The 27357-nt window shown below is 37.4% G+C and overlaps 1 long non-coding RNA gene across 3 annotated transcripts in view; it reads left to right on the top strand.

The window, feature by feature from the left end:
* The window catches only part of LOC119511622, a 145612-nt gene extending 119467 nt beyond the window's left edge, over positions 1–26145 (top strand). For all 3 annotated transcript variants that reach the window (XR_005212220.1, XR_005212218.1, XR_005212219.1), the window contains one exon: positions 26087–26145. This is a non-coding gene — a long non-coding RNA (uncharacterized LOC119511622). The remainder of the gene's footprint in view (positions 1–26086) is intronic.
* Positions 26146–27357: the final 1212 nt, after the last annotated feature.

Raw genomic sequence — 27357 nt, 5'->3', positions numbered from 1 at the left:
GAATTCTAAAAGCAGCAAGAGAAAAGCAAGCCATCACATAAAAGGGAAGCTCAATAAGAGTGTGGTGTTCTCAGCCAAAACCATGGAGGCAAGAAGGTAGTGTTAGTGTATAAATAAGATACTGAAAGAGAAAAACTGCCAATGAAGAATTCTATATCCAGCAAAAGTGTTCTTCCAAAATGAGGGAGAGATTAAAATATTTTCAGAGAAACAACAACTGAGAGAGTTTTAAAACAAGAGTCCTGATCTACAAGAAATAGTAAACAGACTACTACAGGCAGATAAGAAAAGACAGGAGAGGTAAGTTTGAGAAGAGTGTAGAAATGAAGACTCTCATTAAGGATAAAAAGAAAGAGAATTTTGAGAGTAAAAACTGAGAACACAGATTACCAGGAGATAGAAAGAGGGTAGAGCTTGGGCATTTTATGCAGAAAGAATATAGAATGTTCAACAGGATTCATTGTAAAGATGTAGAAATGGATAGCACAGTACCACTGATGTTAGTACAATAGTGTAGGTACACTGAACAAAGTTGGGTGTGAGTATGGTTGAAAGAAGAAGGCTAGGGGCATGTATGACACCAGAAGTAAAGATAGAATATAAAGACTGGGACCATATAACAGCAAAACCTAGAGTCAACAATGATGGTGATTAAATCTGGAAATATAAGAAAGTTCTTAGATGATGGAGAACAATTGAATGACAACATAGCAAGGTATTGATAATGGGATGGTATAAGGAAAAATAAAATCAATGTAAATTACAGTATATGGTTAATAGTAACATTGAATTATGCTTCCATGAAATGTAATAAATGCAATATACAGAAGCTAAATATCAATGAAGGTGATATAAGTGAGGGGTATAGGATTCTTGTTATTTTTGTTTCTTTTATTTTATTTTACTTCATTTTTCATTTTTTTTAACTTTTTTGTCTTCATTTTTTTTTCTTTTTTCTTTGTGAAATAAATGAAAATATCCTCAGATAGATTGTGGTGGTGAATGCATAACTATGTGATTATAACAGGAACCATTGAATGTTTACTTAGGATGGATTGTATTGTGTGTGAATAAAATGGTTTAAAAATACAACTGCTGGAGGAAAGCTGGATTGAGGGATGTACCTATTCACTGTTGGTAGGGAAGTAGAAATGTGCAGGTGTTCTGGAGGGCAGTGTGTTGGGTGAACAGAAGGCTAGGTATAGAATTGCCCTATGATCCTGCCACACCATTATTAGACATACACTTGGAAGAACTTAAAGCAGGAACATGAATGGACATTTGCACACTGGTGCTTATGGTGGCAGTAGTCATGATTTGCAATGAATGGGGATGGCCTAAGGGTACATTGACTGAAATATGGAAGGTGAACTGTGGTGTATACATAGAATGGAATACTGAGCACTTCAAGAAGGAATGAATTTGTGAGGCATGCAAGTAGGTGAATGAATGTTAAGGGCAGTACATAGAGTGAAATAAGCCAGAAATGAAAAGACTAATATAATGTACATGTATAGACTAACTATAATGTACAAACTCTGACAATTGAATTCAAGAGCATAAGTTTTCAGAGGAAGGCTTATTGTAAAGGTTCCTAGATTTTAAGCTCTTACAGCTATCACATCTATTCCTGAGTTGTTAAAGTTGTGTCTAAATTCTGAGATGCTGAGTTCTTTGTGTATAACCTGATCATTTCCTGAAATTTCACATATCTGTGTGACACTTGAGATAAAGAGCTAGAATTCTGCCACTAGGAAAGTCAGCATTACCTCATACCAGAACTGCTAAAAAAGCTGGAAAAGATCAGACTTCAATTAGAGATATGAATGAAGTTGATTTGGTTAGGACTAAGGCAAATCAGACCAAAGGGTAAAGGCTGACATTGACTATATTTTACAACTTCAACTTCTTTGTGAGACCAAAGGAAGAAATGTTCATTTGGTGTAAAATCTATATTTTTTTTAGCACACTACATAGTTTAACTTATATGGTCAGTCTATTTGAACACTATAATGACATGGAACATCAAATAGGGAGTGAGATATTGTTGGCTTTTACAGGTATATGGGATGTCCTCATACATCCCAGAGTAATTTGGGCAGAGAATAAAATTGTATTTGCAAAGACCCCTTGAGGGGCTGGGGAAAAACGTGGAAATATTAAACTTCCCCATCTCAGGATTTTCTGATAGTCTTGCAAGTATTTGGAACTACCAATTTAATAGGACAAACCTTCTATCTTGGGACTTGCCCTTATGAAACTTATTCCTGCAAAAAAGAAGCTAAGTCTACTTATAATTGCATCTGAGACACCCCACAGAACCTCTTTTTTTGCTCAGATGTGGCCTCTCTCTCTAAGCCAATTCTGCAGGTAAACTCACTGCCCTCCCCAACATGGTACGTGACTACCAGGTGTGTAAATCTCCTTGACAATGTGGGATGTGACTTCCAGAGATGAGACTGTCCCTGGCATCATGGGATTAAGAAAGCCTTCTTGGACCAAAAGGGGGAAGAAAAATGAAACAAAATAAAGTTTCAAGGCCTAAGAGATTTCAAATAGGGTCAAGAGATCATTCTGGAAGTTGTTCTTATGCATTCTATAGATATCTCTTTTTAGTTTATAATGTTGAACTGTAATCCAATAGCCTTGATTCATGGAGATGACTGTATAACTATGTAGTTTTTATGGTGTGACTGTGTAATTGTGAAAATCTTGCAACTGGCACTCCCTTTATCCAATGTATGGACACATGAGTAAGAAAATGAAGTAAAAAATAATGGGAGGGGATAAGTGTTATGGGACATTTGGGTGTTCTTTTTAATTTTAATATTTATTCTGTTTTGGAGTGGTGAAGTGTTCAAAAATTGATAGTTGTGATGAATGCACAATGATATAATGATACCATGAACACTGATTTTACACTTTGGATGATTATCTGGTATATGAATACATTTCAGTAAAACTGCATTAAATAAAAGAAGTTATGGACAAATGCAAGGCTGTACATTAGTGTTTGTATGTACATGAGTATAAGTATGTGAGTATTGTTAACTTTGAAATTTGGGTTCACTCAACTTTCTTCAGGTGTTGATATAGTATAAAAAAGATTTTGTGCCAGTCCTTATCTTCATGTCAACCATTGTTTATCATACAACCAAGGAAACTGAAATATCAAGGCTCTTCATTACTTCATGCTTCTCATTCCCATCATGTCTCAGACAAGAGTCTTCTTTTTCTTTCCCAATATTGGAATATTATAGTTAAAATTACTTATGTATTCCCCTTAAAATGAGTTGGGGATTTATGGCATTTTAATTTGTAGTAATCAAACACTGGGAACAACTCAAATTATCAAGTATATATTTTGTATATTCATACATTTGATTTCTAGTCAACAAGGAAAAGCATGAACTATTTAAATACAAGAGTATCAATCTTAAAATAATTATTGAATAAAAACAGGTAGACAAGAAATAGTTCATACTGCATAATTTCACATTTAAGAATCTAGACAATGTAAACTAATTTATAGTAACAGAAGGAAGATCAGTATATGCCTGTAGGAAGGGTTGAAAGAGAAGAAATACAAATGGGTGTAAATAGACTCTTGGGATGATGAATATGTTCAATATCTTGATTTTGTTGATGGTCTTGTGGGTGTATATGCACATTAAAAGTTAAATTGTGCATTTTATATATTTGCAATTTATTGTATGTCAATTCTACTTCCATAAACAATAGAAATTTTTAAATGATTTAGGTAAATGGCTCTTTTTTATTCTCAGCAGGAATTTTTGTTAATATTTTAATTACTACTTTCTTGAATAGTCTGCAGTACATTCCTGTAAAGGTCATGATTTTCTTTGTAGGAATATTATTGTATGATAATTCAACTTACTGTTTGTTATAGGATTATTCTGATTCTCTATTTATATTTCTCTATTGGAATTGCAATATAATTAATACACAAAAAAGTGCATAAGTGTAAAGTACAATGAATTATGAAATTAATTACTTATATTAGTGCAACCTGAGTGTTCTGGTTTGCTAAAGCTGCTGAAACAAAAATACCAGAAATGGATTGGCTTTTATAAAGGGGATTAATTTGGGTACAAATTTAAAATTTAGGCCATAAAAAGTTTCCAAACTAAGGCATCAACAAGAAGATACTTTCACTGAGGAAAGACCAGTGGCATCCAGAACATCCCTGTCAGCCAAGAAGTCACGTGGCTGGCATCGGCTTGTCCTTTGCTCCTGGGTTGCATTGCTTTCAACATTTGATTCCACTGGCCTTATCTTTAAGCATTTATGGGTTCTCACTTAGCTTCTCTGGGGCAAACTCTGGGCTTCATCTCTTAGCTTTGCATCTCCAAACATCTTTCTGTTTTCATCTCCAAGCATCTTCTCTCTGTTGGGTCTAAGATCTCCTACGGACTCCAGTAAACTAACCAAGACCATACTTGAATGGTTGGGGTCACACTTTCATAGAAGTAATTAAATCATAAGGTCCCACACACAATTGGATGGGTCAAATCTCCATGGAAACAACCTAATCCAAAGGTCCCACTCACAATAGGTCTGCCTCTATAAAATTGCATTAAAGAACATGGCTTTTTATGGGGTACATAGTTTCAAACCAGCATGCCAGGTAAAGACATAGGAAATAATTAAAACTCAGGAATCCATGGCATTCCACATTGCTGTCATATCCCATTTCCAGCCCCAGAGTGGCAGTCATTATTCTAATATCATTATCCACTTCTACCAAGTAGGCTGTTGGAATTTCCATTAGGATTGCATTGAATCTGTAAATCAATTTGGGTACAATTGACATTTAATGATATTTAGTCTTCCAATCCATGAACATGGACTGTCCTTTTATTTATTCAAGTCTTCTTTGGTTTATTTTAGCAATATTTTGTACATTTCTGTGTACAAATCCTTTACATCCTTGGTTAAATTTATTCCTAGATATTTATTTCTTTTAGTTGCTATTGTAAATGATTTTTCCCTTGATTTCCACCTCAAATTCCTTATTTGTGTACAGAAACAATACTGATTTTTCCATGTAGATCTTCTATCCCAATACTTTGCTGAACTTGTTTCCTATCTCTAGTAGCTAGCTGTAGGTTTTTTGGTACTATATATAGGATCATGTCATCTGCAAAAAAAGTTGTGTTCCCTCTCTAATTTGGATACCTTTCCTTTTTCTTGCCTAATTGCTGTATCTATAACTTCCAACACAATGTTGAATAACTGTGCTGATGGGTTATCCTTGTGTTTTCCAGATCTTACAGGGAAAGTTTTCAGTCTTTCACCATGGAGTATGATTTTAGCTGTGGGTTTTGAAGATATTCTCTTTTTCACAGTTCAGGAAGGGAACTAATAAATATTTTATTTCCTTTTATTCATATCTTTTAAATTGTTTTCACAAAGAAAGGATGCTGGATTTTTCAAATGCCTTTTTGGCTTCTATTGAGATGATCATGTTTTTCCCCTTCAATTTGCTAATGTAATGTATTACATTAATAGGTTTTCTTATGTTGAACCACCCTTGCATACCTGGGATACAAATCATTTGATCATGGGGTATAATTCTTTTAATGTTCTGTTGGTTTTGACTTGCATGTATTTTGTTCAGGATTTTTGCATCAATATTCATTAGATAAATAGGTCTGTAATTTTCTTTTCTTGTAGTGCCTTTATTTGGCTTTGGTAATGCAATGAGGTTGGCCTCATAAGTGAGTTAGGTAGTGTTTCCTTCTCTTCAATATTTTGGAAGAGCTTGAGCAGGATTTTTATCAATTAATCTTGTAGTGATTGGTAGAATTCATCTGTGAAGATATCTTGTCCTGGGCTTTCCTTTTTTGAGAGGTTTTTTATGACTGATTCAATCTCTTTTCTTGTGATTGGTCTGTTGAGGTATTTTATTTCTTCTAGAGTCAGTGTCATCACTTGTTTCTAGGAATTTGTCCGTTTCATCTAACTTGTCTAATTTGTTGGAAAACAGGTGTCCATGTTACCCCTTGTATGATCCTTTTCATTTCTGTGTGGTCAGTAGTAATGTGCCCCCTCTCATTTATAATTTTATTTGCTTGTCTTGATTATTTTTTTCCTTGTCTGCCTAACTAAGGGTTTGTCTATGTTAATGATCCTCAAAGAACAAAATTTTGGTTTTGTTAAATTTCTGTGTTTTTTTTGTTGTTGTTCTCAATTTCATTTATTTCTGCTTTATTCTTTGTTATTTATTTCCCTCTGCTTGCATGGGGTTAGTTGCTGTTCTTTTCTCTAATTCCTTCAGCTATGCTGTTAGGTCTTTGATTTTAACTCTCTTCTGCTTTTAATATAGGCAGTTAGAGATACAAATTTCCCTCTCAACATTGCCTTCACTGCATCACATAAGTTTTGATCTGTTGTTTTCTCATTTTTATTCATCTTGAGATATTTTCTGATTTCTCTTGCAATTTCTTCCTTGACCCATTGGTTGTTTAAGACTGTATTGTTTTACTTCCATGTATTTGTGTATTTTCCATTTTTTCTGCCTTTTATTTATTCCAGCCTATTCCATTATGGTCAGAAAAAATCTCTGCATTATTTCACACTTTTTGAATTTATTGAGCCTTGTTTTGTGACTCAAACTGTTGTCTGTCCTGGAGAATGATCTATAAGCACTTGAGAAGAATCTGTATCCTGCTGTTTTGGGATGCAATATTCTGTATATATCTGTTAGGTTTAGTTCATTTATGGTATTATTCAAGTTCTCTGTTTCCTTATTGTTCCACTGTCTAGATGTTCTGTTGATGAGAGTTGTGTATTGAAATCACCAAATGTTATTATAGAGGTATCTATTTCTCCCTTCAGTTTTGCCAGTGTTTGCCTCATGTATTATGGGGAACCATGGTTAGGTCCATAAATGTTTATAATTATTATTTTTCTTGGTGAATTGCCTCTTTCCTAAATATATAGTTTCCTTCATTGCCTCTTAAAACAGTTTTGAATGTAAGGTCTATTTTGCCCAATATTAGTACAACTACCTCAGGTTTTCTTTCATTATTGTTTGCATGAAATAATTTTTCCAGCATTTCACTTTCAACCTATTTGTGTCTTTGGGTTCTTAGACCTAAAGAGTCTCTTGGAAATAGCACATCATTTTTTCATGCTTTTTCATGCATTCTTCCAATCTTTGTCTTTGGTTTGGGGCATTTACTCTGTTGACATTCAGTGTTGTCACTGTAAAAGAAGTACTTATTACAGCCTTTTTATTTTTTGGTTTTATATGTCAAATATGTTTTTTGTCTTTTTTAACTCTTTTAATTAACCTTTGTGATGGTTTGGATGTATTATGTCTTCTAAAATGCCATGTTCTTCTGTGCAATCTTGTGGGAGCATATGTATTAGTGTTGATTAGGTGGGAACCTATTGATTAAGTGTTTCTATGGAGATGTGACTCAATCAACTGCGGGTGAGATCTTTCATTGGATAATTTCCATGGACCTGTTGCCCCACACATTCAGGGTGGGTCTTAATTGGATCACTGGAGTACCTTAAAAAGAGCCAAACAGCCCAAATGCTGGAGCAACTGTGAGTGACATTTTGGAGAGCATTTGAGAGTATCATTTTGAGGAGCAACTGCAGCAATGAGGGACACTTTGAAGAACATACAGGAGCTGAGAGAGATGCTGAAATGCAACCTAGGAGCAAGCAGATGCCAGCCATGTGCCTTCCCAGCTAACAGAGGTTTTCTGGATACCAATAGCATTTCTCCAGTGAAGGTACAAAATTGTTGATGCCTTACCTTGTACACTCTATGACGTTAAGATGGTAAATATTTAACCAAATAATACCCCTTTTAAAAGCCAATCCATTTCTGGTGCTTTGCATAATGGCAGCATTTGCAAACCAGAACACCCTTGTTGGGAATCTTCATTTCTACACACTACCAAATTACTTTGGCCTCTATTTTCATTTCAACATGTGTAACACTTTTACTATTTACTGTAGAACAGGGCTCTTTTTGATTAACTCTCTCAGTTTCTGTTTATTTTTGAATAACCTAACCTCTCCCTCAAATTTTAAAATTCAGTTTTTTTGAGATATATTCACATTCCATACAATCATCCACAATGTACAATCAACTGTCTGCAGGACCATCATAAAGTTGTGCATTCTTCACCACAATGAAGTTTTGAACATTTTCTTACTCCAAAAATATAAAAATAAGAATAATAGTAAAAGTAGAAAAGAATACTAAATCATTTCATCCCACCATCCCACCCTACTTTTCATTTAGTTTTTGTTCCCATTTTTCTACTCATCTGTCCATACCCTGGACAAAGGGAGTATAAGAACAAGGTTTCCACAACCACACAGTCACACCACGTAAACTACATAGTTATACAATCATCTTCAAGAATCAAGGCTCCTGGGTTGCAGCACAATAGTTTAAAGTATTTCCTTCTAGCTATTCCAATAAAATAAAAATTAAAAAGAGACATCTATATAATGCATAAGAATGGCCCCCAGAGTGACTTCCTGATTCTATTTAAAATCTCTCAGCCACTGAAGTTTTATTTCATTTCATTTATCTATGCCTTTATGTTCAAACAGATATTATCAATCCCACAATGCAAGGTCCAGACTCGTCCCTGGGAGACATCTTATGTCCCACATTGCCAGGGAGATTTGCACCCCTGGGAGTCATATCCTACATAAGGGGGAGGACAGTGAGTTCATCTGTTGAGTGGGCTTAGAAAGAGAGAGAAGCCACATCTGAACAATGAAGAGGTTCTCTGGGGAGACATTTATGCCCAATGATGTATATGCTAAGCTCCTCCTTTGCAGTAAAAAGCTTCACAAGGGCAAGCCCCAAGTTTTGGGACATGGCCTACTAACTTGGTAGCCTTCAATGTTTATGAGAATATCAGTAATAACCAAGGTGGGGAAGTCCAACATTTCTGAACTTTTCCCCAGTTCCTCAAGGGGTCCCTGAAAATACATTTTTATTCTTGGCCTAATTACTTTGGGCTGTATTCAGATTTAACTCTAACCTGTACAAACCTACCAGATCTCCCTTCCTATTCAAAATTCCCTGTGATTATGGCATTTGAATAAACTGATTGTACAAGTTAAATTATTTAGTGTGCTAAAGAAAATATAAATCCTGCACCAAATGGAGAACTTTTCCCTTTGTCTCACACAGAAGTTAAGGTTTTAAAAGACAGTCAGTATTGTCCTTTACCCTTTGGCCTCATTTGCCTTTGTCCTAACTAGATCCACATAATTCATAACTCTAATTGGAGTCTGAACTTTTTTTTCAGCTTTTCTTAACAGTTGCTATATGAGGTAACACTGACACTCATAGCTGATAAGCTGTAGCTCTGAGTTTCAGGTGTCACACTGGTACTCAAATTCCAGAGACTGACCAGGTTATACATAAAGAGCTCAGTACCTCAGAAATTGGAAACAACTATTACAACTCAGGAATAGAAGTGACTGCTGTAAAAGCCTACAATCTAGGGGCCATTACAATAAGTGTTGCTTTGATAAGTTCTCTAAAATTCAATTCTGAGTTTACTCATTACAGTTTGTCCATATTAGTGAGGTGTTATAATGTTTGTCTTTTCATTTCTGGCATACTTCACTCAAAATACTGTCCTCAAGATCCATTCACCTAGTTGCATGTCTCACATCTTCATTCCTTCTTGCAGCTTCTCAATATTCTCTTGTACACATACACCAGAGTTCACCATTTTGTTTATCAGTCAATGTACACTTAAGCCACCTCCATCCATTGCAAATGAACACTGCTGCCATAAACACCAGTGTGCAAATGCTCATTCATGTCTCTGCTCTCAGATATTCCAGGTATATACTCCATAATGAGGTTGCAGGACCTTATGGAATCCACATACTGAGCTTATTGTGGAATCACCACACTGTCTTCCAGATAGACTACACCATTCTACTTCCCCTCCAACAGTAAATAGGTACATCCCTCTCTCTATCTTTTCTCCAGTATTTGTATCCTTCTGTTTATATTTCCCCTGCTACTATATAGAGATATATTCACATACCATAAACCATCTACAGTGTAAAATCAATTGTTCACAGTATCACATATAGATGTGCATTCATTACCATAATCAGCATATGAAAATATTCATTATTTCAAAAAAATTTAAACATAATAAAAAAGAGTAAAAAATGCAATGCAATACAATACAATAATAAAGTCAAATAAGAACACCACTACCAAGAATCCCTTACCCCACTTATATCCCCCATCATAGTCATTTAGTTTTGATATATTGCCTTTGTTCCATTTAATGAAAGCATGTTACAATGTTACTGTTAACCACAGACTACCGTTTGCATCAATTATAATTTTTCCCCAATACCATACCTTTTTCAACACCTCATAAGTTTGACATTCATTTGTTTTCCCATGTGTAAAAACCTTTTTATATTTGTACATTTAGTCACCATCATTGCCCACTCTAGGTTTCACCAAGTTATACAGTCCCAGTCTTTATTTTCAATGCAGTTTTATTGAGATATATTCACATACTGTACAATCTCAATCACCCAAAATTTAAGTCAATTGTTCACAGTATCATCACATAGTTGTAGATTCATCACCACAATCAATTTTTTGAACATATTCATCATTCCAAAAACTAAGAATCAGTATAAAATAAAAGTAAAAAAGACCAAAATATCTCATCCTCCTTTCCCCTCTATTATTCATTTACATTTTTTGGAGTTTTAGCATTATTTTATATTTTTAATTCAATTTTATTGAGAAATATTGACATACCATGCAGTCATACAAAGTGACCAATCAATTGTTCACAGTACCATTATATAATTGTGTATTCATCAACAAAATTAATTTTTGAACATTTTCATTACCACACAGAAAAATAAGAATAAAAATTAAAGTGACAAAGAAGAATTAAAGTAAAAAAGAATATTGGGTGCCTTTTGTTTTCTTTTTTTTTTGCTCCCATTTTTCTACTCATCCATCCATACACTGGACAAAGGGGAGTGTGGTTCATATGACTTTCCCAATCACATTGTCACCACTCATAAGCTCATTTTTATACAATTGTCTTCAAGATTCAAGGGTTCTGTGTTGTAGTTTGAAAGTTTCAGGAATTTACTGCTAGCTATCCCAATACTTTACAACCTAAAGAGGGTTATCTATATCGTGCATACAAGTGCCCACCAGAGTGACGTCTTGGCTCATTTTGGAATCTCTCTGCCACTGAAACTTATTTCGTTTCCTTTCACATCCCACTTTTGGTTAAGAAGATGTTCTCTATCCCATGATGTCAGGTCTAGATTCCTTCTGGGGAGTCATATTTGATGTTGCCAAGGAGATTTACACCCCTGGGTGTCAGATCCCACATAGGGGGGAGGGCAGTAATTACACCTGCCCAGTTGGCTTAGCTAGAGAGTGGGAGCCAAATGTGAGCAACAAAGAGGCATTCAGGAGGAGACAGGAAAAATTATAGGCAGACCTAGCCTCTCCTTTGCAGCAACAGTCCTCCCAAGGGCAAGTCCTGTGGCAGAGGGCTTGGCCCATCATATCACCAGTCACCAATGTCTGTGGTCACATCAGCAACCATTGAAGTGGGGAGCACAACACCCCTGCATTCACTCCCAGCTTCTCAGGGGGCTCTGCATATTTTTTCCAGTTTTTAAAAATTATCTGTTAACTATATCAAAAAATTTTAAAAAAACATACAATAAAAAATATTTCAAACAAACCATAACAAGTGAGAAAGAAAAAGACAAGTAACCTAAAATAACTACTATACTTTCATGTTCCTACTCTAGCCTAGGAAAATAACCTAATATAGCAACATTTCTGTGAACTTGTTCCTACCATACCCACCAGAAATTAACAAACCATAGTCATCCCCACACAACCCTAGAATGTAAAATTTACCCATGATAGCTTATCTGTTCTTATTGGATTATTTATCTCCCTTCATTAATGGTTCTCTATCACTAGTTCCCTTCCATTCTGCATTATAAACCATTTATTTTAATATTTCAATGTTCACATTAGTGGTAGCATATAATATTTCTCTTTTTGTGCCTGGCTTATTTTGCTCAGCATTATGCCTTCAAGGTTCACCCATGTTGTCATATGTTTCAAGACATCATTCCTTCTTATTTTTGCATATTATTCCATCCTGTGTATATACCATATTTTATTTATCCACTCATCTGTTGAAGGACATTTGGTTGTTTCCATCTCTTGGCAATTGTGAATAATGATGCTATGAACATTGTTATACAGATATCTGTTCATGTCACTGCTTTCAGATCTTCCGGTTATATAACAAGAAGTGCAATTGCTTTATCAAAGGGTAACTCTACATCTAGTTTTCTAAGGAACTACCAGACTGACTTCCAGAGTGGCTGAACCATTATACAGTCCCACTAACAATGAATAAGAGTTCCAATATCTCCACATCCTCTCAAGCATTTGTAGTTTCCTGTTTGTTTAATGGCAGCCATTCTAATTGGTCTGAGATGGTATCTCATTGTTGTCTTAATTTGCAACTCTCTAATAGTGAAGCTGAACATTTTTCATGTGTTTCATGGCCACTTGTATTTTCTCGTCAGAGAACTGCCTCATAATATTTCCCACTTTATAATTGGGCTGTCTGTACTATTGTCATTGAGTTGTAGCATTTCTTTAGATATGCAAGATATCAGTCTTCTACTATATACATGGTTTCCAAAAACTTTTTCCCATTTAGCTGGTTGTCTCTTCACCTTTTTGACGAATTCCTTTGAGGTACAGAAACTTGTAAGTTTGTGGAGTTCCCATTTATCTATTTTTTCTTTTGTTGCTTGTGCTTTGAATGAAAGTTCTAGGAAATGACTGCCTAATACAATGTCTTGAAGAGATTTCCCTACATTATGTTCTAGGAGTTTTATGGTACTGTCTTTCATATTGAGGTCTTTGATCCACTTTGAGTTAAGTTTTGTGTAGGGTGTGAGGTAGGGGTCCTCTTTCATTCTTTTGGATATGGATATCCAACTCTCCCAGTTCCATTTGTTGAAAATACTGTTATGTCCCAATTCAGTGGCTTTGGGGACCTTATCAAAGATCAGTCAGCCATAGATCTGGTGGTTATCTCTGAATTCTTAATTTTATTCCATTGATCAATATGTCTTTCTTTGTGCCATAACCATGCTGGTTAGACTACTGTGGCTTTACAATAAGCTTCAAACTCAGGGAGTGTACATCCTCCTACTTCATTTTCCTTTTTTAGAGGGTTTCTAGCAATTTGAGGCATCTCCCCTTTTGAAATAAATTTGATAACTAGCTTTTCCTGGTCTGCAAAATAGGTTGTTGAAATTTTGACTGGGATTGCATTGAACCTATAGATGAGTTTGGGTAAAATTGACATCTTAATGACATTTAGCTTTCCTATACATGAAACTGGAATATTTCCCATCTTTTAAGGTCTGTTCCTGTTTCTTTTATTTTTTTTATTTTTTTTTATTTATTTATTTATTTTTTTTTTGCAAGGCAATAAAGGCATTTATTTGGGGTCTGTATTAGTTCGGGTCCTCTAGGGAAACAGAACCAAAGGGAGATATCTGTAAATAAAAGATTTTATAAAAGTGTCTCATGCAACTGTGGGGATGCACAAGTCCAAATTCCATAGGGCAGGCAGCGAATGAGCCACTCCAATGAAGGTGTTTGATGAACTCCCCACAGAGGCTGGCTAGCTGAAGAAGTGAAGGTTCTCTCTCTTTCTTCCTTAAAAGTGTTCAACCGATAGGATTAAATCCAGCTGATTGAATTCTCTCATTGCAGAAGACACGCCCTTCATTGATATAATCAGTCACAGCTGCAGTCAATTGACTGATGATTTAATAAACCAACCTGGTTTATTAACCAGCCACAAATGCCCTTGCAGTAATGGTTAGGCCAGTGCTTGCTTGACCAGACACCTGGGCACCATCACCTGGCCAAGTTGACACATGAATCTAATCACCACAGGGTCATGGAATTCCAATTCTGGAAGCACAGATTCAGGTAGCAACCCAAATCATGTCCCACCTTGGCATTTCCAGGCAAAGGTTTTTAAGGAAAAGATTACACAAGTTGTTTGTGGTTGGTGGATATTTGGGGTTCTCCAATTGTCCTTCTGGTTAGAGAGTTAACTGAGTTCTTTATCTTGTGGTTTGCTTATGGTGTCTGGATGTCTTTGCAATTTGGGGGAACACTTTTGCTTGAGGCTTTGCATGTTGTGGCAGTCTGTGAAATCTGGCTGATACCTGCATAAGAGGAACCTCCAGAATGACGTCCCGACTCCATCTGACATCTCTTAGCCACAGAAACTCTATTTTGCTTTATTTCTTTTAACAGGTGTCAGGCAGACCTAGGCCCAGATTTGGGCTCTTCCACTTACAGTGTGAACTTGGATGAGTCCATTTTCCCAATTTTAAAATTATTTATCTTGCGAGAATGTGGTGAGGAATCCTGATAATGAATGTGTGTGAAGTGCCCAATTCAGAAGCTGCTATGTAGTGGATGCTACTGAAATAGAGCTCTTGGTTGCCATTTGCTGATTCCACATGTGGGTCTGAACCCCCAAGGCTTGCCAGCCTTCCTTTCCTTCCTTACTGAGCTGCCCTGTCCCTCCCTGGCTGAAGAGTGGACCTGCTTGGGTACAGGCAGCTATGGAAATTTGGAAGGTTTGAAAGTTACATATGAAAGGGAAAGAAAAATCCTCTACCAGTCCTGACATATTATGGAATTGTACCACATTTACCAAGTACTGGAGCCCAGTTCTGCCAACTCTAGATACTTTCATCTTTGATCTGGGCTAGCAAACCCAATTCTGTTCTTTTTGGAAACTGCAGCAATTACTGTCGTTATTATTATTTTTTTTTAATAAAAAAAAATTTTATTAGAGAAGTTGTGGGTTTACAGAACAATCATGCAAAAAATACAGGATTCCCATATACTTCCCCACCACCAACACTTGCATTGGTGGGGAAAATTCATTACATTTGAAAATAGCACTTTTTTTGTAATTCTACTATTTTTTTTTTTAATCATCATTTTATTGAGATATATTCACATACCACGCAGTCATACAAAACAAATTGTACTTTCGATTGTTTACAGTACCATTACATAGTTGTACATTCATCACCTAAATCAATCCCTGACACCTTCATTAGCACACACACAAAAATAACAAGAATAATAATTAGAGTGAAAAAGAGCAATTGAAGTAAAAAAGAACAGTGGGTACCTTTATCTGTTTGTTTGCTTCCCCTACTTTTCTACACATCCATCCATAAACTAGACAAAGTGGAGTTTGGTCCTTATGGCATTCCCAATCCCACTGTCACCCCTCATAAGCTACATTTTTATACAACTGTCTTCGAGATTCATGGGTTCTGGGTTGTAGTTTAAAAGTTTCAGGTATCCACCACCAGCTACCCCAATTCTTTAGAATCTAAAAAAGGTTGTCTAAAGTGTGCGTAAGAGTGCCCACCAGAGTGATCTCTCGGCTCGTTTTGGAATCTCTCTGCCACTGAAGCTTATTTCATTTCCTTTCACATCCCCCTTTTGGTCAAGAAGATGTTCTCCATCCCACGATGCCGGGTCTACATTCCTCCCCGGGAGTCATATTCCACGTTGCCAGGGAGATTCACTCCCCTGGGTGTCTGATCCCACGTAGGGGGGCTGGCAGTGATTTCACCTTTCAAGTTGGCTTAGCCAGAAAGACAGGGCCACATCTGAGCAACAAAGAGGCATTCAGGAGGAGACTCTTAGGCACAAATACAGGGAGGCCTAGCCTCTCCTTTGCAGCAACCGTCTTCCCAAGGGTAAAATTTATGGTAGAGGGCTCAACCCATCAAACCACCAGTCCCCTATGTCTGTGGTCATGTTAGCAACCATGGAGGTGGGGTTGGCGAATACCCCTGCATTCTCCACAGGCTCCTCAAGGGGGCACTACATCTTTTTTTTTTTTTTCCTTGTTTGTCTTTTTTCTTTTTTTTTTTTTTTAACTTTCCCTTCTTTTTTAAATCAACTGTATGAAAAAAAAAGTTAAAAAGAAAACAAACATACAATAAAAGAACATTTCAAAGAGACCATAACAAGGGAGTAAGAAAAAGACAACTAACCTAAGATAACTGCTTAACTTCCAACATGTTCTTACTTTACCCCAAGAAAGTTACATAATATAGCAACATTTCAGTGAACTTGTTCCTACTACATCCATCAGAAATTAACAGACCATAGTCATTTCTGGGCACCCCCAGAACGTTAAATAGCTTATCTGTTCTTCTTGGATTATTGTTCCCCCTTCCTTAATTGCTCTCTACTGCTAGTTCCCCTACATTCTACATTATAAAACATTTGTTTTACATTTTTCAAAGTTCACATTAGTGGTAGCATATAATATTTCTCTTTTTGTGCCTCGCTTATTTTGCTCAGCATTATATCTTCAAGGTTCATCCATGTTGTCATATGTTTCACCAGATCGTTCCTTCTTACTGCCGCGTAGTATTCCATCGTGTGTATATACCACATTTTATTTATCCACTCATCTGTTGAAGGACATTTGGGTTGTTTCCATCTCTTGGCAATTGTGAATAATGCTGCTATGAACATTGGCGTGCAGATATCTGTTCGTGTCACTGCTTTCCGATCTTCTGGGTATATACCGAGAAGTGCAATCGCTGGATCGAATGGTAGCTCTATATCTAGTTTTCTAAGGAACTGCCAGACTGACTTCCAGAGTGGCTGAACCATTATGCAGTCCCACCAACAATGAATAAGAGTACCAATTTCTCCACATCCCCTCCAGCATTTGTAGTTTCCTGTTTGTTTAATGGCAGCCATTCTAATCGGTGTTAGATGGTATCTCATTGTGGTCTTAATTTGCATCTCTCTAATAGCTAGTGAAGCTGAACATTTTTTCATGTGTTTGTTGGCCATTTGTATTTCCTCTTCAGAGAACTGTCTTTTCATATCTTTTGCCCATTTTATAATTGGGCTGTCTGTACTATTGTCATTGAGTTGTAGGATTTCTTTGTATATGCAAGATATCAGTCTTTTGTCAGATACATGGTTTCCAAAAATTTTTTCCCATTGAGTTGGCTGCCTCTTTACCTTTTTGAGAAATTCCTTTGAGGTGCAGAAACTTCTAAGCTTGAGGAGTTCCCATTTATCTATTTTTTCTTTTGTTGCTTGTGCTTTGGGTGTAAAGTCTAGGAAGTGGCCTCCTAATACAAGGTCTTGAAGATGTTTTCCTACATTATCTTCTAGGAGTTTTATGGTACTTTCTTTTATATTGAGATCTTTTGTCCATTTTGAGTTAATTTTTGTGTAGGGGGTGAGGTAGGGGTCCTCTTTCATTCTTTTGGATATGGATATCCAACTCTCCCAGCCCCATTTGTTGAAAAGACCATTATGACTCAGTTCGGTGACTTTGGGGGCCTTATCAAAGATCAGTCGGCCATAGATCTGAGGGTCTATCTCTGAATTCTCAATTCGATTCCATTGATCTATATGTCTATCTTTGTGCCAGTACCATGCTGTTTTGGCAACTGTGGCTTTATAATAAGCTTCAAAGTCACGGAGTGTAAGTCCTCCCACTTCGTTTTTCTTTTTTAGAGTGTCTTTAGCAATTCGAGGCATCTTCCCTTTCCAAATAAATTTGATAACTAGCTTTTCCAAGTCTGCAAAGTAGGTTGTTGGAATTTTGATTGGGATTGCATTGAATCTGTAGATGAGTTTGGGTAGAATTGACATCTTAATGACATTTAGCCTTCCTATCCATGAACATGGAATATTTTTCCATCTTTTAAGGTCCCCTTCTATTTCTTTTAGTAGAGTTATGTAGTTTTCTTTGTATAGGTCTTTTACATCTTTGGTTAAGTTTATTCCTAGGTACTTGATTTTTTTAGTTGCTATTGAAAATGGTATCTTTTTCTTGAGTGTCTCTTCAGTTTGTTCATTTCTAGCATATAGAAACATTACTGACTTATGTGCATTAATCTTGTATCCCGCTACTTTGCTAAATTTGTTTATTAGCTCTAGTAGGTGTATCGTTGATTTCTCAGGGTTTTCTAGATATAAGATCATATCATCTGCAAACAATGACAGTTTTACTTCTTCTTTTCCAATTTGGATGCCTTTTATTTCTTTGTCTTGCCGGATTGCCCTGGCTAGCACTTCCAGCACAATGTTGAATAACAGTGGTGACAGCGGGCATCCTTGTCTTGTTCCTGATCTTAGAGGGAAGGCTTTCAGTCTCTCACCATTGAGTACTATGCTGGCTGTGGGTTTTTCATATATGCTCTTTATCATGTTGAGGAAGTTTCCTTCAATTCCTACCTTTTGAAGTGTTTTTATCAAAAAGGGATGTTGGATTTTGTCAAATGCTTTTTCAGCATCTATTGAGATGATCAATTGATTTTTCCCTTTCGAGTTTTTAATGTGTTGTAATACATTGATTGTTTTTCTTATGTTGAACCATCCTTGCATGCCTGGAATGAACCCCACTTGGTCATGGTGTATGATTTTTTTAATGTGTCTTTGGATTTGATTTGCAAGTATTTTGTTGAGGATTTTTGCATCTATATTCATTAGGGAGATTGGCCGGTAGTTTTCCTTTTTTGTAGCATCTTTGCCTGGTTTTGGTATTAGATTGATGTTAGCTTCATAAAATGAGTTAGGTAGTGTTCCATTTTTTTCAATGTTTTGAAAGAGTTTGAGTAAGATTGGTGTCAGTTCTTTCTGGAAAGTTTGGTAGAATTCCCCTGTGAAGCCATCTGGCCCTGGGCATTTATTTGTGGGAAGATTTTTGATGACTGATTGGATCTCTTTGCTTGTGATGGGTTGGTTGAGGTCTTCTATTTCTTCTCTGGTCAGTCTAGGTTGTTCATATGTTTCCAGGAAATTGTCCATTTCTTCTACATTATCCAGTTTGTTGCCATACAGTTGTTCATAATATCCTCTTATAATTTTTTTAATTTCTTCAGGATCTGCAGTTATGTCACCTTTTTCATTCATTATTTTGTTTATATGGGTCTTCTCTCTTTTGATTTTGTCAGTCTAGCTAGGGGCTTGTCAATCTTGTTGATCTTCTCAAAGAACCAACTTTTGGTGATATTTATCCTTTCTATTGTTTTTTTGTTCTCTATGTCATTTATTTCTGCTTTAATCCTTGTTATTTCTTTTCTTGTACTTGGTTTAGGATTGGTTTGCTGTTCATTTTCTAGCTTCTTCAGTTGATCCATTAGTTCTTTGATTTTGGCTCTTTCTTCCTTTTTAATATATGCATTTAGTGCTATAAATTTCCCCCTTAGCACTGCTTTTGCTGCATCCCATAGGTTTTGGTATGTTGTGTTCTCATTTTCATTCATCTCTATATATTTAGCAATTTCTCTTGCTATTTCTTCTTTAACCCACTGATTGTTTAGGAGTGTGTTGTTTAACCTCCAGGTATTTGTGAATTTTCTAAGTCTCTGATGGTTATTGACTTCTAATTGTATTCCATTGTGGTCAGAGAATGTGCTTTGAATAATTTCAATCTTTTTAAATTTATTGAGGCTTGTTTTATGTCCCAGCATATGATCTATTCTGGAGAAAGTTCCGTGAGCACTAGAAAAGTATGTGTATCCTAGTGATTTGGGATGTAATGTCCTGTATATGTCTGTTAAATCTAATTCATTTATCAGATTGTTTAGGTTTTCAATTTCCTTATTGGTCTTCTGTCTGGTTGATCTATCTATAGGAGAGAGTGATGTGTTGAAGTCTCCCACAATTATTGTGGAAACATCAATTGCTTCCTTTAGTTTTGCCAGTGTTTCTTTCATGTATTTTGTGGCACCTTGATTGGGTGCATAGACATTTACGATTGTTATTTCTTCTTGCTGAATTGCCCCTTTTATTAGTATGTAGTGGCCTTCTTTGTCTCTCAAAACATCCCTGCATTTGAAGTCTATTTTATCTGAGATTAATATTGCTACACCTGCTTTCTTTTGGCTGTAGCTTGCATGAAATATTTTTTTCCATCCTTTCACTTTCAGTTTCTTTGTGTCCCTGTGTCTAAGATGAGTCTCTTGTATGCAACATATTGATGGTTCATTCTTTTTGATCCATTCTGCGAATCTATATCTTTTAATTGGGGAGTTTAATCCATTTACATTCAACGTTAAAACCGTGAAGGCATTTCTTGAATCGGCCATCTTATCCTTTGGATTATGTTTGCCATATTTTTCCCTCTCTCTATTAATATCCTTTATTGTACCCATACCGAATCTCTTTAGTACTGAACCTTTCTCCAAGTCTCTCTGTCCTGTCTTTGTTTCTCTGTCTGTAGGGCTCCCTTTAGTATCTCCAGTAGGGCAGGTCTCTTGTTAGCAAATTCTCTCAGCATTTCTTTGTCTGTGAAAAATTTAAGCTCTCCCTCAAATTTGAAGGAGAGCTTTGCTGGATAAAGTATTCTTGGCTGGAAATTTTTCTCACTCAGAATTTTAAATATATCGTGCCACTGCCTTCTTGCCTCCATGGTGGCTGCTGAGTAGTCACTACTTAGTCTTATGCTGTTTCCTTTGTATGTGGTGAATTGCTTTTCTCTTGCTGCTTTCAGAACTTGCTCCTTCTCTTCTGTGTTTGACAGTGTGATCAGTATATGTCTCGGAGTGGGTTTTTTTGGATTTATTCTATTTGGAGTTCGCTGAGCATTTATGATTTGTGTATTTATGTTGTTTAGAAGATTTGGGAAGTTTTCCCCAACAATTTCTTTGAATACTCTTCCTAGACCTTTACCCTTTTCTTCCCCTTCTGGGACACCAATGAGTCTTATATTCGGACGTTTCATATTATCTATCTTATCCCTGAGGTCCATTTCGAGTTTTTCAATTTTTTTCCCCATTCTTTCTTTTATGCTTTCATTTTCCATTCTTTCATCTTCCAGGTCACTGATTCGTTGTTCAGCTTCCTCTAGTCTTGTACTATGAGTGTCCAGAATCTTTTTAATTTGGTCAACAGTTTCTTTAATTTCCATAAGATCATCCATTTTTTTATTTAGTCTTGCAATGTCTTCTTTATGCTCTTCTAGGGTCTTCTTGATTTCCTTCATATCCCGTACTATGGTCTCATTGTTCATCTTTAGTTCTTTGAGTAGCTGCTCTAGGTGCTGTGTCTCTTCTGGTCTTTTGATTTGGGTGCTTGGGCTTGGGTTATCCATATCGTCTGGTTTTTTCATATGCTTTATAATTTTCTGTTGTTTTTGGCCTCGTGGCATTTGCTGAACTTGATAGGGTTCTTTTAGGGTTTGTAGACCTATTGAAGTCCTTATCTCTAATTTATCAGATCTAGAGCTTCGTGGAGTACACTTTCTCTAACTAACCAGCAGGTGGCGTCCACGAGCCACCTGTTCTCCACAAGCCAGATCTCCCCTGCTTAGCCTTTTTGGTGAGTGGGGGAGTGAGTCTTGTGGGGCCCAATTGGTGTACCAAGCTTGCGTGTGTAGTTGGTGTTGCCTGCCCTGTATGTGGGGCGTGTTTCTGGGCAGTCGGGGAGGGGGGGTGGCCCTAACAATCAAATCTCCCTGATGATCCTAGAGTTTTAAAGCTGCTGCAATAGTCTAATCCTTCAGTTCAGTCCTGCCACAGTTTGTCTCTGCCACTGACCCACAAGTCTTTGGTATTGGCGTATGGCTCCTGAGAGTTGCAAGTGGGCCCCTCTTCCAGGCCGTGCACCCCGGGTCCTCTGTTGAGGGATGACTGTGCTATGTCACAGGTGAGTGCCATCCCCCCATGGCAGTTCTGGGCTGCTGGGCTGTGTAGGGAGGCTCCCAGTCTGCTCAAATGATGGCTGAATGGGGCTTTGTTAATTCACACTGCTCCACCTTCCCAGCTCTGGGACATTCAGCTGAGGTTGCAGGGAATGCTAATGTCCACGCCCAGTTTTGTGGTGTGTGCCTGTTATTTGAAGCACTTCCGTCACACTGGGTTGTCTGGGGCAGCTCTGGGCTATGGGGCTGGCGATGGGTAGGAGTGTTTCCTGTCCACCAGGATGGTGGCTGTGAGCGGACACCCCCCTTTTCTTGGGAAGTTGTGTTGTTTAGTGAATTTTCTCAGCCACTGGATTATTGCCTTTTGTCTCAGAGCTCTCTTAGTTCTGCTCTTGACTTGCCGTGCCCAAATTGCAATTCTTTGAAGCTTTCTGTATTGAGCTTCTTAGAGTAATTGTTTTAGAAAAAGCAAAAAGGATTTAAAAAAAAAAAAAATGGCCCTCCTCAGAGATCTAATGGGTTATTGAAATTCTAATAGACAAAGCAACCAGGGCCATTAAGGAAAGGTGCACAGGGCAGAGAGATCAGCTTTGCTTCGGGATTTGCATATGCGCCTCAAGGCCTGAGCTCCACCCTTCCCCCCTCTGCGTTCACCAGAACTCCAAAAATCCTCTGGTTTTATTTTGGAGTTTTTCGTGTTGTTTTTTTTCTATGCCTGTCTCCTCTGTGCTGGGCTGGCTGCTCTCAGAGTCTCTGGTGTCTGGTCTCAGTCTATCTATGGTTGGAGTTTGAATCAGTAGAATGAGTTTCCGATAAGAGCAGCCACTGCAATTCTCCCTTCTCCTTCCCGGAGCTGACAGCCCCTCCTCCCCCGGGACTGAGCCTGGCAGGGAGGGGCACGGGTCCCCTGGCCGCAAAAACTTACAGATTTTGCTGATCTCAGCAGTTCCACGTTTTCATGAGTGTTGTATGAAGTATGCCCAAAGTCAGATTGCTCTGTGGTGTCCGGTCCACGCAGTTCCTGGTTTTTTACCTACTTTCCTGGGGCTGTTCCTGTTTCTTTTAGTAGAGTTATTTAGTTTTCATTGTATAGGTCTCTTACATCTTTGGTTAACTTTATTCCTAGGTACTTGACTTTTTTGGTTGCTGTTGTAAAGGGTTTCTTTTTCTTGAGCGTCTCTTAACTTTGTTCATTTTTAGTGTATATAAACATTATTGACATGAATTAATCTTGTGTCCCAATACTTTGCTAAATTTATTTAATAGCCTGTGCCGGTTTGAGTGTATTGTGTCCCCCAAATGCCATTATCTTTGTAGTCTTGTGTGGGGCAGAAGTTTTGGTGCTGGTTAGATTTGCTTGGAGTGTGCCCCATCCAGCTGTGGGAGATAATTTTGATGAGATGTTCCCATGGAGGTGTGGCCCCACCCATTCGGGGTGGGCCTTGATTGGTGGAGCTATATAAATGAGCTGACTCAAAGAGAGAAAAGAGAGTGCAGCTGGGAGTGATGTTTTGAAGAGAAGCAAGCTTGCTAGAAAGGAACGTCCTGGGAGAAAGCCGTTTTGAGGCCGGAGCTTTGGAGCAGATGCCAGCTGCCTTCCTAGCTAACAGAGGTTTTCCGGAGGCCATTGCCCATCCTCCGGTGAGGGTACCCGATTGCTGATGTGTTACCTTGGATGCTTTGTGGCCTTAAGACTGTAATTGTAAATAAACCCCCATTTTATAAAAGCTTATCCATCTCTGGTGTTTTGCATTCTGCAGCATTAGCAAACTAGGACATAGCCCTAGTGGTTTTATCATCAATTTCTCAGGGTTTTCCAGATATAAGATTATATCATTGGCAAATAATGACAGTTTTACTTCTTCCTTTCCAATTTGGTTGCCTTTTATTTCTTTGTCTTGGCACATTGTCCAGGATAGCACTTATAGCACAATATTGAATAATGGTGGTGAAAACAAGCATCCTTTTCTCATTCCTGATCTTAGAGGTAAGGCTTTAAGTCTCTCAGCATTCAGTACAATGCTGGCTGTGAGTTTTTCATATATGCTCTCTGTTATATTGAGGAAGTTTCCTTCTATTCCTACTATTTGAATTGTTTTTATCAAAAAGGGATGTTGAATTTTGTCAAATGCTTTTTCAGCATCTACGGAGATGATCAATTGATTTTATTCTTTTGATCTGTTATTGTGTGGTAATGCATTGGTTGATTGTCTCATGTTGAACCATCCTTGCATGCCTAGAATGAACTCCACCTGGTCATGGTGTATGATTTTCTTAATGTGTCTTTTGATTTGATTTGCAAGTATTAAGTAGAGAATTTTTGCATCTATATTCATTAGGGAGATTGGCTGGTAGTTTTCCTTTATTTTTAGCATATTTGTCTGGTTTTGGTATTAGGTTAATGTTAGCTTCGTAAAATATGTTAGGTAGTATTCCATATTCTTCAATATTTTGAAAGAGTTTAAGTAAGATTGGTGTGAGTTCTTTTTGGAAATTTTGGTGGATATCCCCTGTGAAGCCATCTGGCCCTGGGCATTTATTCATGTGAAATTTTTTGATGACTGGATCTTTTTGCTTGTGATTGGTTGCTTGAAGTCTTCTAATTATTCTGTGGTCAGTCTAGGTTGTTCATATGTTTCCAGGAAATTGTCCATTTCCTCTATATTATCCAGTTTGTTGGCATAGAGTTGTTCACAGTATCCTCATAGTTTCTTTAATTTCTTCAGGGTTTGCAGTAATGTCACCTTTCTAATTCATTATTTTGTTTATATGGGTCTTCTCTGTTTTTGATTTTGTCAGTCTAGCTAGGAGCTTGTCAGTCTGGTTGACCTTCTCAAAGAACCAAATTTTGGTGTTATTTAGTCTCTATTTTTTTATTTTTATTTTTTTCTTCTTATTCTGATTCTTTCTTGCATAAGGAAAATGTTCAAAAATTGGGGTGATGAATGCACAACTATATGATGGTACTGTGAACAGCTGATTGTTCACCATGGATGATTGAATGGTATGGTATATGAATATATCTCAATATACCTGAATTAAAAAAAATGAGCTTAGTTGTCTAATAGGGCATAACCTGGTTTGTGACATTAAAATTGTCATTTGCAGCACAGACAATGCTTATCTATTTTCTAATGAGAGGTGAGGGAAAAAATGTGTTCAGCTTTCTCAAAAGATGTTTAAAATAATTAAATACAAGTTAAAACTGAAAATAGTATACATATAGTAGAGTATGATACTTGCGCTTGATAAATATTTACTAAAGCAATAGAGACTGAAATTGTATTGGAATCTCCAATTAGGATTTTTAAAAAGTTTCAATTTACTATTCATTTTGATGCTGCCAAGAAATAAGATTTTTGTGAAAAAAAGTGCAAGCGAAGTGATTGTAAGGGCATTTTGTCCTCAATAAAATAGGTCAGGGCAAAATCAGACCTGTCTTTTCAGCAACAATGAAAGGAAAATTAGGAAAGAGTCCAAAATCAAGGGGTTGGCAACTGGTTATTCATGATTAATATATTCCATGAAAATATAAGGGATGTGTTCCAATTTTTTTCCTATCTAAGTATAAGATATTAACATTTTCATGAAAAGTTAAACATTATCCTTACTGTGATTAAAGAGGAGATAGAAACTTGGGGTGAAAAGCCTTGATTCCTCTTTTTTGTGCCTCCCTTATTTGCTGCTGACCTTTGTGTGGAGACTGCCTGCTCAGGATGGACATCAAGGTCACTGGGGAGCAAGGAAGGGGGCAAGGAACAGGAGCAGCCTTAAGGGAGCAATTACCTCCAATTGGAGGCAAAAAGGGGCCCTGGGTGTGCAGTGCCCAGTGTGGCTGTGTCAGGACCTGAGGAAGGAACAGGGCAGACAAGAGTCCGGAGGCTGTGGGGAGGGTCTCAGGCCAGTCTCCTGGGACAAACACTCACCTTGTTGGTCTGAGCCTGGCAGGTGAGCTGCTGTGACTTCTCAGTCCAGGCTGCTATATCAGATGTTCTTGCTCTGTTGACCCAGACAAGGGCCCGTGAAGATCCGATCCAGAAGGAAGTGGGGTAGGGGTTATTTCTTAAATTAAATTCATTCTTTAAAACAGTTTTAGATTTACATAATTAATGGAAGATGAGCACTCCCAGGCACCCCAACTCCAGTCCCCTGTAGGTAGCTGGATACATTAGTGTGGAACATTTGCAACAGTTAAAGAACCAATATTGATACATCATTCTTAACTAAAATCCTCAGTTTATTAGATTTCCTCACTTTTCCTGAATGCTCAATTTCTGTTTCAGCTTCCATCCATGACACCAAATGACATTTAGTCACCCAATCTCCTTGGGTTATGCTTGACACTGATGATTTGACAGACTGTCCATGTTTGCTGACCTTGGCTGAGGATGGCTAGTCTGGGACCATACAGGAGGCCCCCCATGGGCATTTCTCTGATGTTTTTCTTGTAAGTAGACTGGGTTATGGGTTTGGGAAGAAGACCACAGGGGTAAATTGCACTTCCCATCACATTCTATCAAGAGCATATGCTCAGGAATTATACTGAAGATGTCAACCTTGATGGGATGGGATAGTTTAATCACTCTGATACACCAAGAGTCCACACACTCAGGAGACATACTGACCTGCCCTTGAGGGCCAAGTCTGAAGCAGCATCAGGAGACTGAGGAGGAGTGAGTGTCAATGTCAAAAAATCCAGTTCCATGCCCTGGCACCTCAGCAGGGAAGGTACCAGCTTGTGGCCATGCAGCCCTCATCTCCTTAGGAAGCTCAGAGAAGAACGTGGAGAACAGTGCTGCTGACCTGAGTGATGGTGCAGTGAGCTCATTGTAGCCAGCTGCCTCCCATGGGTGACCAAATGTTCCACAAGTGATCAGTGATGTATCTGGGGGTGGTCTCCTTACAATGTGCCTGGGTCACAGAACTAAGAAAATAATATAGACAAGGAAAACCCAGTAATTTTTCTTAGAAACCAACTTTAAAATCTATAACATGCAAACACTTGTCATTACAAAACAAGCAAGAGAGGTTCATTTTTATTTTAGAGTAGTTCTTAATTTTGGAAAAGAAATAACCACTGAGTTCCTATAATTTTCAAAATATCCTAATGTCCTTCAACTCAATCAATCAATGCATATTTTTAGTCTCTGACAAATGATTAAATATTTCTCATGATAGCTAATGCAATGGATTCTCAACTCAAGAATTTAAGCAATTTTTAAATTTATTTACATGAGATACAATCTTCAGCTACTTTTGCTTTTCCTAACTGAAAACACTACTTTTCTGAAGGGTGATGTTGATTTATGAAAATATTCTGTGATGAAGATCTCTGCCACACTGATTTCAAGGTTATCTCATGACCCCCAGCACATAACCAGAACTTATGCCATATAAGCCTCATTATCCATAGGAATTGTTTAATAAAATTTTCTTGAACTTCTAGTATATGCATGGATTTGTCCTATGGCAGGGAGAATCCTAATGACTGTGCCATGGTCTTTCCCCCAGAGGGTTCCACATTTGCAAGAAGCCACCCAGCATGAGGCTCACA

Source organism: Choloepus didactylus, chromosome 16, assembly GCF_015220235.1.
Source record: "Choloepus didactylus isolate mChoDid1 chromosome 16, mChoDid1.pri, whole genome shotgun sequence".
Taxonomy (NCBI): domain Eukaryota; kingdom Metazoa; phylum Chordata; class Mammalia; order Pilosa; family Megalonychidae; genus Choloepus; species Choloepus didactylus.
Note: the sequence above shows the minus strand (reverse complement) of the source record. Positions and strands in the feature narration are given on the sequence as shown.